Source organism: Macrobrachium nipponense, chromosome 16 (assembly GCF_015104395.2).
Source record: "Macrobrachium nipponense isolate FS-2020 chromosome 16, ASM1510439v2, whole genome shotgun sequence".
NCBI classification, from domain to species: domain Eukaryota; kingdom Metazoa; phylum Arthropoda; class Malacostraca; order Decapoda; family Palaemonidae; genus Macrobrachium; species Macrobrachium nipponense.
The window spans coordinates 7,869,312-7,876,564 of record NC_087209.1 but is presented as its reverse complement, the minus strand read 5'-3'; the positions used below and the strand labels follow the sequence as shown (position 1 = coordinate 7,876,564).

The 7,253-nt window shown below is 32.9% G+C and overlaps 1 protein-coding gene across 1 annotated transcript in view; it reads right to left on the bottom strand.

Annotated features, from left to right (window-relative positions):
* The window catches only part of LOC135195565 (uncharacterized), a 332,933-nt gene that overhangs the window by 200,252 nt on the left and 125,428 nt on the right, over positions 1-7,253 (bottom strand). The gene's annotated exons all lie outside the window — the stretch shown is intronic.

The window sequence follows — 7,253 nt, the reverse complement described above, 5'->3', positions numbered from 1 at the left end:
TAATAATAATGATAATGATGATAATATCACTGCCAAGTTTTCCATATAATAATAATAATAATAATAATAATAATAATAATAATAATAATAATAATAATAATAATAATAATAATAGCATTATGGTCAAAATACATGAGAATAAATTCTTTTTAAATCATAAATATTGACAAAGAATGGTTGTATTTTAATCTTTATCGCATTACTCGTAATATTACGAGAAGATAATAATAATAATAATAATAATAATAATAATAATAATAATAATAATAATAATAATAATAATAATAATAAGCTGTTTATGGACTGCGTGTAGCCGGCAATATTCAGCATATTTGTATGTAGGAAGAATATTCTTTATTTCTTTACCAGATACAGAGCTGTAAGTATTCCTTGAGTAACACAATAATAGCGGGCAATATTCATGACATTTTACCCCTAAAATCCTGCTGGTAATATTAACCTTATCATCACCTTATATAACTCGCAATATTCAGTATATTTTCTTGTAAGTGGGTGGTAATTTTTTCTCATATTTTTACCTTATACGTAGCTGGTAATATGCTTTAGATTTTTACAATATATGTGTGTGTGTGAGTTTGTGTGTGTGAGTGTGTGTGTGTGAGTGTGTGTGTGTGTGTGTGTGTGTGTGTGTGTGTATGACAGAGAATCCTAAAGAAAGTAAAAGGCCTGCTGCTACACTTTCGAATCTTGTCTTATCCAGTGCAATTATATTTTACATTGTTGTTTAACCAACCTCTCCTCCTTTTACTTTCATATCTAACAGTCAGTTATCCGGTTCAGAATTATTATTATTATTATTATTATTATTATTATTATTATTATTATTATTATTATTATTATTATTATCATTAGGGAAAACTCTCTATCACGAGAGTTTATACAATGAAAAGAATGTTAAAAGTTCGTGTGTTTATAAACTATACACGTACTTTTAACATTTTTATTATTATGGACCCCTTGGAACATTATTATTATTATTATTATTATTATTATTATTATTATTATTATTATTATTCCTGACAAGGAGCATGACAAATAGCCGTCAAGATTCTGTGATACCTTCAAAACCATGGAATAGCAAGATAAAGCAAGAGAGAGAGAGAGAGAGAGAGAGAGAGGAGGCATAGTAAAATAATGGATAATTTAAGGATATCAAAAATAAAAACTAAGCAACAACTCAGAATGGTAATACATAGATTAAGAGAAATATAATTAATAATTTAAGGAGGATATCAAAAATGAATCTAAGCAACAACTCAGAATTGTAGTACTTAGATTAAGAGAAAAATATCATATATATATATATATATAATATATATTATATATATATATATAATATACTAAACCATTACCTACTGTCATTAAAATGATAACTATATATTAACTTTGTAAAAATAATATTTCAGAAGACTAAGCAAAGTTTATTCCTTCACAAACCTCTATATCAATTACTTCCAATGTCACCGCAATTTGCACCGACCGGAAGTTCCTCACGAAAAGAATATTTTCAAAGACATAGTTTTCTTTTGTTATCGAATAAAACTTCTAATTATTTTTCTGAGCAAAAAAAAAAAAAAAAAAATCAGAGATTATTTTTTCCGAGCGAAGAACTTTTATAAAAAAAAAATTCAAACAATTTTTTTTCTGAGCCAAAAAAATCAAAATTTATTTTTTCAGTCTCTCCTCTCTCTCTCTCTCTCTCTCTCTCTCTCTCTTTCTCTCTCTCTCTCTCTCTTTCTCTGTGTGTGTGTGTATGTGAGTGTGTGTGTGCGTGTGTATGTGTTTTCCATGTAAAAAAAAAAAAAGTGCCATTTCTCTCTCTCGCTCTCTCTTTCTCTCTTCTCTCTCTCTCTCTCTCTCTCTCTCTTAGTAGCCATCTTGCTTGGTGAGACGTACCCGCGTGAAGTCACAATAATCAACAGATATCACAAGTTTAACATACGACTAGAATTTGAGAAATATCTAGAAGTGTTCGTGACTATCGGTGATAAGATTAGTGTGAAAATAGTAGGATAAAGCGTCTTCTAAGTTAGTTTATCAAGTTGTAATACTATAAATCAGAACAAGATGGCAGTAAGTTCCAACTGCGGAAGAGGTGGCGTAATTTGGCGTGTTTAGCAAATTCGCAATACGATGAGGTAGCAGGAAGGGAACTGGCATTCATCATCTATGAAATCAGCAACAGTTCCTAACCCAAAAAGATACAAAAGGCATTCATAGATATATTAGAAGGAGGATAATCCTTCAAACTGGAACAAAATCTAATGAAAACATCTTGAAAATAATGAAGAAGTTCCAAATAAAATCCAAGTTGGTCAAGAGACTCATAAAGAAAATATACATAAACCAACATATTCCGACAAAGAAATGAATAAGGTGAATCTTGTGAATATCCTAATTGATGCATTAGGAAAAAGAATGCCAAAAAGCATGCAACTGTGTAAGGTTTGGTATTAGCATAGTCAATCCCACAAACCTAATCAGAAAATGTGCTGCATGCAACATTCCGACCTCCACAAAGTGTGTGAGGTAATACAAAAGATTGAGAAAAAGATACAGAATTTTTTGTTTCCAACATGTCTATCGGATAGACAATGTTATTAAATCAAGATTGAATGTACAAATAGTTGAGGATGAAGAAAGAAGAGGAAGAGGAAGAAGAAGAAGAAAAAGAAGAAGAGGAAAACGGAAGAGAAGTAAACAAAAATGAAATGACAGAAAAAAATAAGGAAAACAAAGAACAAGATAAAAGTATGGATGCAGAGATACTCATTGATACTACATATGAGGCAATAAAGCAGCATACCTACGAAGAAATAAATTACGATATGACAACAGAAAAGCAAATCCCGAAGAGGGCTCTACCCAGATCTATACAATGACGGGGAAAGAGGAAAAAATAGACAAGAAAAAGACAAAATCTGCAACCTTTTGAAAAGAGGAATTGCAGATTTGGAGAAAGATGTTACTACAAACATCCTAAGATATGTCAAAACTATGAAATATATGGTAAATGTGCATACTTAGATGGATATGGGATGATTGCAGAGATCTGCATCCAAAAATATGTAAAAACCTAAAAGAAGGAAAAGGATGTAAGTTCGACAAAAAATGCAAATATATGCACCCTGTTAGCCATGAATCATAATCAAATAAATAAACCACCAAGTAATAAAAATCCAAAATAAGAAAGAAACAAATAAAGAGAGAAATCAAGAATATCAGGTAAAAGAGAAAAGCAAAGCCACCAATGAGATATGTCAGAGGTGTCAGCAAAAAATTTCAAAGCATCAGCTCCGAAATTCTACTCAAGAGATAATAACTGGTATTTATTATGCAAGAGGATATTGCAGAAACGGAGAAAATTGCAGATCAGACACAAATTATAAAAATTATAGATGAAGGAAGATCAAATATTATGGAAAAGTTGGATTTTTTAATGTCAGAATTTCTGGAAATGAAAAAAAAGAAAACAACATACCAGAACAGGAAAGGAGACATGGGAAAATCCTTATTATTACCAGTATTAAATGAAGGAGAAAACACGCAAACCATCATAGTGATGAATGCGCAGGGTTTAGTTACGAGTAACTCAAAAAAAAGAAAAAGAAAAATAGAGTACTTAGAAGAACTAACCAAAATGAAAAGAAAATAGATATTAATGAATATAAGTGAAACCTGGTATTCCCCAAGAGACTGGGAATGATGATCAAATAAAAGGGTTCCAAACTTATAGATCAGATAGAAAAAATAGGATCAAGGGGGAACCGCAATATATGGGAAAGACAAAAAACAAGGAAAAATATATGAGAAATATAGTAACTCAGAATGTGAACTAATAGCGTAGAATTTGAATCTGAAAAATTGATGAACATAGTAATATATAGACCCCCTAATACTAAAGAGTGTTTGACTAATAATTGAAAATTGGATGATATATGTAGAAAATCACAAGGACTGGACTATTCTCCTATCTGGTGACTTCAACTTTCCTTTCGTAGAATGGAAAGAAACGAATAGGAGATTGTGGTTGTACTTATACATATAAAAAAGAGAGTAATAGTAGTGCAGAAGATAAGAGGCAATTTGAAAAGCTATTAGATATGCTACTAGAATACAACATTCAACAAATAAATCACCTGCCAACAAGAAAGGAAAATACTTTAGACCTAGTATTTGTGAACGAGAGAATTATGTTAAAGAAATAATAGTTTATAATGTGAGTATTTCAGACCATAATGTCATAGGAATTAACAGTTCATTCCAAAGCAAGTGAAAATAAGAGATAAGCAAGAAATGAAAAAGTGGGAAGGATATGGAAAAAATACAACTTCTACAGTAAAAATATAAAATGGTCAGAAATTAATGAAGAATTAAACAAAGATTGGGATAACATTTTCGTAAGTGATGACATAAGGGTAATACGGAGATATTATATAAAATATTGGAGAAAATAGTGGAAAAATATATACCGAAGAAGAAAAGTAAACATCATTCATGCATACCAAGAGACAGAAGAATCTTGTTCCAGAAAATCAGAAAGTGGAAAAAAGGTCTTGCAAAAGAAAAATGCATGGAAAGTATAGAACTAAAAAGTAAGATAGAAAATGCAGAACAAAAGATTATACAATCAAAAGAAAATGAAAAAACGGTGACGGGCCTTGGAAGAAAAAAACCCTATTAAAATATCAAGCAAAAACCCCAAACTATTATACTCATATGCGAAGAAGATGAATAAAAGAAGATAGAAATAGGCCCTCTGAGAATTGAAGGGAGATTAACGAATGAAAAAACAAAAAAAAGGAAATTTGCAAACATACTGGCAGAACGAATATAGAGAGGAATTCACCCCTAGAATAGATTAATGAAGATAATGATATAGAAGTAAGGATGAAAATAGTGAATATTTAGCTGACATAGATAATTAATGAAGCCGATATTGTGCAGGCTATTAATGAAATTAAAAATGGAGCTGCTGCAGGGCCAGATGGAATTCCTGCTATTTGTTAAGAAAGTAGTTCATTCTATCGCAAAGCCACTTGCAATATTATTAAGACAAAGTGTAGATACAGGCAAGATATATGATGAGCACAAATTAGCATATATTACCCTACTTTCCAAGTGGATCAAGACTAGAGGCAAGTAATTATATGGCCTGTGAGTCTAACATCACATATTATGAAAGTGTATGAAAGGGTAATGAAGAAAAATATTATGAAACATTTAATAAAAATAATTTGTTTAATAAAGGACAACCATGGTTTCGTACCCGGAAAAAGTACACAAACCCAACTGTTAGTCCACCGTGAGAACATATTCAAAAATATGAAAGCGGAAATGAAACAGATGTGGTTTATTTAGACTTTGCAAAAGCTTTTGATAAAGTAGACCATATATATTAGCGAAGAAAATTAGAAAAACACAATATCGTGGATAAAAGTAGGAAAATGGTTAAAAGAATTTTTGCACAACAGAAAACAGAAAAACATAGTTATTGCAAACGACGAGAAATCGGATGAAGCCAAGGTAATATCCGGTGTGCCGCAAGGTACGGTGTTAGCTGCAATACTGTTTGTTATTATGATTGAAGACATAGACAATAATGTTTAAAGATTCGGTAGTGGAGTAGTTTCGCAGATGACACAAGAATAAGTAGAGAAATTACTTGTGATGAAGATAGGAACGCTCTACAAAGAGACCTTAACAAAGTATATGATTGGGCAGAGGTAAATAGGATGGTATTAATCTGATAAATTTGAATCAATAAATTATGGACAGAGAAGAAAGCTATATGCATATAAGGGACCTAATAATGAGACCATCACAAATAAGGAAGCATTTAAGTTAAAGACCTTGGTGTGATGATGAATAGGAACATGTTATGTAATGATCAAATAGCAACTCTGTTGGCAAAATGTAAAGCAAAAAATGGGAATGTTGTTACGGCACTTCAAAACAAGAAAAGCTGAACACATGATTATGCTTTTTTATAAAACATATGTTCGTAGTCCACTTGAATTATTGCAATGATGATGGTACCCACACTATCAAAAGGATATTGCACAAATAGAGAGTGTACAAAGGTCCTTTACAGCTAGAATAGAAGAAGTTAAGGACCTAGACTACTGGGAAAGACTACAATTCTTAAAATTATATAGTCTAGAAAGGAGAAGAGAACGCTACATGATAATTCAGGCATGGAAACAGATAGAAGGAATAGCAGAAAAAAAATATCATGGAACTAAAATATCAGAAAGAGCAAGCAGAGGTAGATTAATAGTGCCCAAAACTATACCAGAAAAATAAGGAAAGCACACAGGACATTAATCCACTACGCACCAGCATCGATAATGCAGCGTCTATTCAATGCGTTGCCAGCTCATCTGAGGAATATACAGGAGTGAGCGTAGATGTGTTTAAGAATAAGCTCGACAAATATCTAAACTGCATCCCAGACCATCCAAGATTGGAAGATGCAAAATATACCGGAAGATGTACTAGCAACTCTGGTAGACATTAGAGGTGCCTCACACTGAGGGACCTGGGGCCAACCCGAACAAGATGTAAGGTCTGTAAGGTAAGGTAAGGTCTTTCTGTGTGTGTGTGTATGTGAGTGTGTGTGTGCGTGTATGTGTTTTTCCATGTAAAAAAGTGCCATTTCTCTCTCTCTCTCTCTCTCTCTCTCTCTCTCTCTCTCTCTCTCTCGTTTCCTGGAAAAAGTGACATCAACATTTTAGTCGTTCACTTTTTAAACTTCAGCGTCAATGACCTTAACCCTTGCGACGCCAGGATTATAGACCGATGAAAAAACTCACAACTTTTCAGGATGTCGTTAAATACGTACCGAACGACCTTATAAGCATGCAGGCAGAAGCAACGACCACCGATGTCGTCCTTGAAAAGCTGGGACGGGGAACATGGGGGGTGGGGGTGTTTTTTTCAGGGGTGAGGTTGTGGGGATGGGGGGACCTATATTTATTTCGCTTTTTGCCTGGTGGAGGGCGACATCACTTCTGAGTCTAGTTTCCCACTGAGCACAGTTTCACAGTTTCACAGTTTCCCATGTTTCCCTTATTAACTGATGACGTAACACCAGCTAGAGACCGGGGAAGTGGTGTGGGGGGGGGGGGGGGGTGGTTAGGTTGGTTGGGGAAGGGGTTGAAAGGAAGTGTTTCTTCATTATTATTATTATTATTATTGGGCACAATTTTCCGTGTCGAAAATGATGACAA